A 6,591-nucleotide genomic window follows, 5' to 3' on the forward strand; every position below is an offset into this window, starting at 1 on the left:
CCAAAAACGATACATAGCGGGATATCTCAAAAGGTTATAGATGGATTCGGACGAAACTTGGTAGACCGGTTGTGTGTCTGACAAGGACGATTCGATTAGATTTTGGTGAAAATATGGATTTGGATACGAGAATTATTTAATTTTTAAGTGATTCTTCACCATTGAGAGATCGGGCGAAAATAAATATATAACGGGATATCTCAACAAGTTGTGGACGGATTCGGACAAACCTTGGTGGACAGGTTGGGTGTCTGACAAGGACGCTTCGATTCGATTTTGGTGAAGATCTGAATATGGATTGGGATAGGATAATTATTTAATTTTTAAGTGATTCTTCACCATTGAGAGATTGGGCGAAAATAAATATATAACAGGATATCTCAACAAGTTGTGGACGGATTCGGACGAAACTTGGTGGATAGGTTGGGTGTCTGACAAGGACGCTTCGATTCGATTTTGGTGAAGATCTGAATATGGATTGGGATAGGATAATTATTTAATTTTTAAGTGATTCTTCACCATTGAGAGATCGGGCGAAAATAAATATATAACAGGATATCTCAAAAAGTTATGGACGGATTCGGTCGAAACCTCGCCGACAGGTTGGGTGTGTGATGAGGACGAATCAATGACATTTTGGTGAATATCGGAATGTTGATTCAGATACGAGAATTTTAATTTTTTTTTTTTAAAGTGATTCTTCACCATTGAGTGATAGTGGCAAAAACGCCATATTACACGAAATTTTAAAATGTTGGACAGATTCGGATAAAATTTGGTGGATGAGTTAGGTTGATGAAAAGAACAAGCGGATTCGATTTTGGTTCAGGTCCGAATCCAGATCCGACCTATCAGTGGGACACGAAAAGTGAACTGTTGATCGTGGTGGAGGTATGTGCTCTACCGAGTGCTGCTCTCGTTACATTCGTTGTTAGCCAAAGTATAACTAGCAGCTTCACCTTTGGATTCCATACATGGTCAAGTATCTCAAAGGACAGCCGGCTTAAATTCAGAAACATTGCAAAATGTAAATATAAATATTTAAGCGAAAAAGTGAATACAAATGTGCGAAGATGTTGGTATTTTCTTTGAGTATGACAATATTACATGCAGTCCAAATGTCTGGGTAGAGTCGGATCCATGGACCCGCGTTGTGCACCAAACATTACCAGGTCTGGGACACAACACACCTTCCCCAACACGATCCGTCACCTGTGCGGTTCGAGCCCAACGATGCTTACCTCTCGCCATTGCTGTGCTTCAGGGTTCTTTTCAAATTGGAACAAACACGATCAGAGCCATTGTCCGACTGTCCTCGCCTCGGCCCGGCATGCGCTGAAAGGCACCGGTTTTGTTGTCCGAGTTCCCCCTCCGGAGCGTCGAGTTTCCTGTTATTTTTCCCATATTTGGGTTCCCAGGGCTCGCCTTGCCCCGGCTTTCTTTCATGCCCCGAGCTGCCTCCCGAGCCACAAGCTTTAATTGCGTTTGCTGCTTGCATTTCACGAACAGGCAACTATTATGTAAAGATAACCACGTTGACTTTTTACTCAAGATTGTAACTCGCCTTAAGTTGTTTTTCTAACGATATGGAACCCATTTCCCCTTAGAAAAACCCCACGACATTAACAACTGTTTTCACAGTTGCTTCTGGCACACCGCTCTCATTGAATGTGCTCACAACTTATCTTTTCCACCGTAACTTGCAATTAAAAGAATCAAGAAAATACAGGAAAAAACTATAACGGCACTCAGTAGAGAGCATACTCCCTAAGCCTGGTTGGCCATATCACTCAATGGTGAAGAATCAATTTTAAAAAATTATACTTGCTGAATCTTCACCAAAATTGAATCGATTCTTCCTTTTCACACACCCAACCGGTCCACCAAGTTTCGTCCAAATCCGTCGACAATGTTTTGAAATATCCTGCATGTATCGTTTTTGGCCCTATCTCCCAATGGTGAAGAATCACTTTAAAAACTATACTAGCTGGATCGGGATCCGGATCTTCACCAAAATTGCATCGATTGTTCCTTGTCACACACACAACCAGTCCAACAAGTTTCGTCCAAATCCATCCATAACTTTTTGAAATATCCTGCTATGTATCATTTTGGCCCTCTCTCCCAATGGTGAAGAATCACTTTAAAAAATTATATAATTCTCATATCGGAATCCATATTCAGATCTTGACCAAAATGGAATTGGTTATTTCTTGTCACACACACAACCGGTCCAACAAGTTTCGTCCAAATCCATCCATAACTTTTGAGATATCCCGCTATGTATCGTATTTGGTCCTATCTCCCAATGGTGAAAAATCACTTTTAAAAATTGTACTAGCTGGATCCGGGTCCGGATCTTCACCAAAATTGAATTGAATCGTCCTTGTCACACACACAACCTGTCCAACAAGTTTCGTCCAAATCCGTCCACAACTTTTTGAAATATCCTGCTATGTATCATTTTGGCCCTATCTCCGAATGGTGAAGAATCTCTAAAAACATTTAAATAATTCTCATCCGAATCCATATTCAGATCTTCACCAAAATCGAATCGAATCGTCCTTGTCACACACACAACCTGTCCAACAAGTTTCGTCCACATCCGCCCACAACTTTTTGAAATATCCTGCTATGTATCATTTTGGCCCTATCTCCCAATGGTGAAGAATCTGTAAAAACAATTAAATAATTCTCATCCGAATCCATATTCAGATCTTCACCAAAATCGAATCGAATCGTCCTTGTCAGACACCCAACCTGTCCATCAAGTTTCGTCCAAATCCGTCCACAACTTTTTGAAATATCCTGCTATGTATCGTTTTTGGCCCTATCTCCCAATGGTGAAAAATCACTTGAAAATTTCTAGTAGCCGAATCCGGATCTTCACCAAAACCTAATCATTTCGTCCTTGTCAAATACGCTACATCTCTGCCAAATTTCGTCGAAATCCGTCCATAACTTTTTGGAATATCCTGCTATGTATCGTTTTTGGCCCTATCTACCAATGGTGAAGATTCACTTAGAAAATTAAATAATTCTCATATCGGAATCCATATTCAGATCACCAAAATCGAATCGATTCTTCCTTGTCCGACACCCAACCTGTCCACCAAGTTTCGTCCAAATCCGTCCACAACATTTGAGATATCCCGCTATGTATCGTTTTTGGCCCTTTCTTCCAATGGTGAAGAATTACTTTGAAAATTCTACTAGCCGGATCCGAATCCGGATTTTCAACAAAATCTAATTATTTCGTCCTTGTCACATACGCTACATCTCTGACAAATTTCGTCCGAATCCGTCCACAACGTTTTAAGATATTTTGTTCACAGACAAACGGACAGACAAACAGACAGGGATGAAAACATTAGCTCCAGCCACCTTTGATGGTGGAGGTAACTATGGGTTTGAATCCCGGATAAATTGAACTGAAAGCTTCGCATCATCGCTGCGAGCGCCGCAGTGCCACTGATGCAGTGCCCCCCTCGTGTATGCGAGAGCTGCCATTGGGACTTTGTTCAGGGTGCGGGCGATAACTCGCTTTCCCTCCGCTAAGACCCCCGTGGGATCTTCAGCGCCGACCAACTAATGCTAGAAGATGGGACACCGGGCTTAAGGTCGTCCCGGTGGATGGCAGTTTAGAGCTGGGCCTGGATTCAACCCCAGGCTAGACAAGGCGAGTGTGCATACCCCTCGGGTTATCCTGCCAGCCCAACAAAGCAATTATATAATTATACAAACTCTCCTCGTGTTGAATCGCTTGTGGGAATTGATATTTTAAATATTTTGGCTGCAAGTTTATGGTAAAATAATCCAGATTGAGATGTAAGAACAATGCTGTTGTTAATTATCTTCAAAGGTTCTTCCTGTTTTTCCAGTTTACCTGATTGGCATTCCCTCTCTGAACTCGGGTTCATGATGGGGGCTTCATGTCCATAGACTGTTGATTTGTCCACTGTCTAACAATCTCCTTGTAAGGTATGATCAATCACACTGATGTTCACCGACTGTCTTGAAGTCACGTGGTTTATGGTCCAAAGCTTTAGATTTAGATCAATAATATAAAATATGGTGGTGTGGATATGAGAGATGATATTCCATTGAAGGAACATTCCAATGAAATATGAGGAACTTGGACACAGGACGAGGGTACTTGGCCCACCACGCCTTTGCTTTATCTACTTCATAAGTTCAATTAAACCTCTTTTTCTTGCTTAATTTCACTGGGATGGGGGAATATGAGGAGGGAGGAAAACAATGGACGAATCACCCGAGCATCACTGTATATTGGTTGGTCTTGTACAATTCCAAATCCTCAATTCCATTCTGTGTGTGTGTGTGTGTGTGTGTGTGTGTGTGTGTGTGTGTGTGTGTGTGTGTGTGTGTGTGTGTGTGTGTGTGTGTGTGTGTGTGTGTGTGTGTGTGTGTGTGTGTGTGTGTGTGTGTGTGTGTGTGTGTGTGTGTGTGTGTGTGTGTGTGTGTCAATCGCCTGCTGCTCACAATTTTAAACCGATCTTTACGAAACCTCACCAAATGATAGAGTTGGTCATAAGGTAAAGGCCTAGTCTCTTGAATTTGAGGTCAAAAGGTCAACATAGGCCAAAGGTCAACAACTTTGTCAAATTTCTAAAATCCTCACTTTTCAAACAAGACTTGAAATTTGAAGAGAATTTGAATATCCGACCACTTAATTCAACCACCAATTAGTTTTTGAGGTCAACATAGGCCAAAAGGTCAACATAGGCCAAAGGTCAACAAAATTGTCAAATTTCTAAAATCCTCAATTTTGAAGTGATTAACTTGAAATGTTAAGAGAATTTGCATATCCAACCACTTAATTCAACCACAAATTAGTTTTTGAGGTCAACATAGGCCAAAAGGTCAACATAGGCCAAAGGTCAACAACTTTGTCGAATTTCTAAAATCCTTAATTTTCAAGTGATTGACCTGAAATTTGAAGAGAATTTGCATATCCGACCACTTAATTCAACCAGCAATTAGTTTTTGAGGTCAACATAGTCCAAAGGTCAACAACTTTGTCAAATTTCTAAAATCCTTAATTTTCAAACAAGACTTGAAATTTGAAGAGAATTTGCATATCCAGCCAATTAATTCAACCACCAATTAGTTTTTGAGGTCAACATGGGCCAAAAGGTCAACATAGGCCAAAGGTCAACAACTTTGTCAAATTTCTAAAATCCTCAATTTTCAAACAAGACTTGAAATTTGAAGAGATTTTGCATATCTGGCCACTTAATTCAACCACCAAGTAGTTTTTGAGGTCAAAATAGGCCAAAAGGTCAACATAGGCCAAAGGTCAACAACTTTGTAAAATTTCTAAAATTCTCAATTTTCAAGCGATTTACTTGAAATTTGAAGATAATTTGCATATCCGGCCGCTTAATTTAACAACCAACTAGTTTTTGAGGTCAACATAGGCCAAAGGTCAACAACTTTGTCAAATTTCTAAAATCCTCAATTTTCAAACAACACTTGAAATTTGAAGAGAATTTGCATATCTGGCCACTTAATTTTATTTTTTATTTTTTTTTGTATACAAGATCGAGGCTCGTGAAAGAGCGAACATTAATCACACAGAAAGACAAACCGACACATAAAACATATAACATGGGGAGCGGTAGACAAGATGGGGAGAGAGGGGGAGGAACACAAACACAACATCTGAGAGCAGGGACATCGAGAGATCTGTGGGAGGGAGAGGGCTTTGGGGGGGGGGGAGGCATGGGAAGGGGGGGCGGAGGCATGGGAAGGGGGGGGTGGGAGAGGTATAAAACATATGGACACTGCCGGGACTTCCAGGAAAGAAGTTGGAATTTCAAACAAGGTGGATCTGGGGTGAATTACCAGGGGTAGAAAAGATCAAGGTTTTGGATGGGGGAAGATAAGAGATGGTGGTGAACATCTGTTTTAAAGACCTGGAGGGAGGAGTGGGATTGAAGAGAGTGAGGGAGTTTGTTCCAGAGGCGGGACAAAAGAGGAATACTAAAGAAAAAAAAGGAAAGAAAAGAGGAAAGAGGAAAGAGAAAAGAGAAAGAGAAAAGGAAAGAAAGGAAAGAGAAAGGAAAGAGAAAAGAGGAAAGAAAAGAAAAAGAGGAAAGAAAAACTAACCACCAATTAGTTTTTGAGGTCAACATAGGCCAAAAGGTCAACATAAGCCAAAGGTCAACGACTTATTTTAGGGATTTCGCAAGTATCGTGCGACGCACAACATATTTCTTGTTTTATTTATTTATTATTTTTTAGGGGTGAAGAGGGTTATCGGGTGAGGAATGAACAAACACAAACAGCACATTCTTCTTTTGATGAGAGTTTATCACTAAGACCAGGATCACTACACAGGTAATGCAATTCTCCCATCCACATCCCTAAGCTACCTCTCAGTAACATTGTACAGTACTGGATAATATTTTGTTCTGAAGAGGGATTAAGAAACACTAACCATTGGGTTCCCCAAATAAATGATAAATGAAATACGCACATTCAAAGTTGGCCTCCAAAGCCAGACTGGGCATCCTCCATCGTGCAAAGTGCTTCCTTGGCACACCTGAGCTCCGATCCACCTTCAAG

The 6,591-nt window shown here is 40.8% G+C and overlaps 1 protein-coding gene across 1 annotated transcript in view; it reads right to left on the reverse strand.

The window, feature by feature from the left end:
• The window catches only part of LOC137430326 (uncharacterized), an 82,594-nt gene extending 81,213 nt beyond the window's left edge, over positions 1 to 1,381 (reverse strand). Inside the window, exon 1 of the mRNA XM_068121113.2 lies at positions 1,242 to 1,381. The gene's annotated coding sequence lies outside the window, so the exon portion shown is untranslated. The remainder of the gene's footprint in view (positions 1 to 1,241) is intronic.
• Between the last annotated feature and the right edge of the window lie 5,210 nt (positions 1,382 to 6,591).

Source organism: Myxine glutinosa, chromosome 6 (assembly GCF_964187855.1).
Source record: "Myxine glutinosa chromosome 6, kmMyxGlut1.1, whole genome shotgun sequence".
In the NCBI taxonomy this organism is placed as follows: domain Eukaryota; kingdom Metazoa; phylum Chordata; class Myxini; order Myxiniformes; family Myxinidae; genus Myxine; species Myxine glutinosa.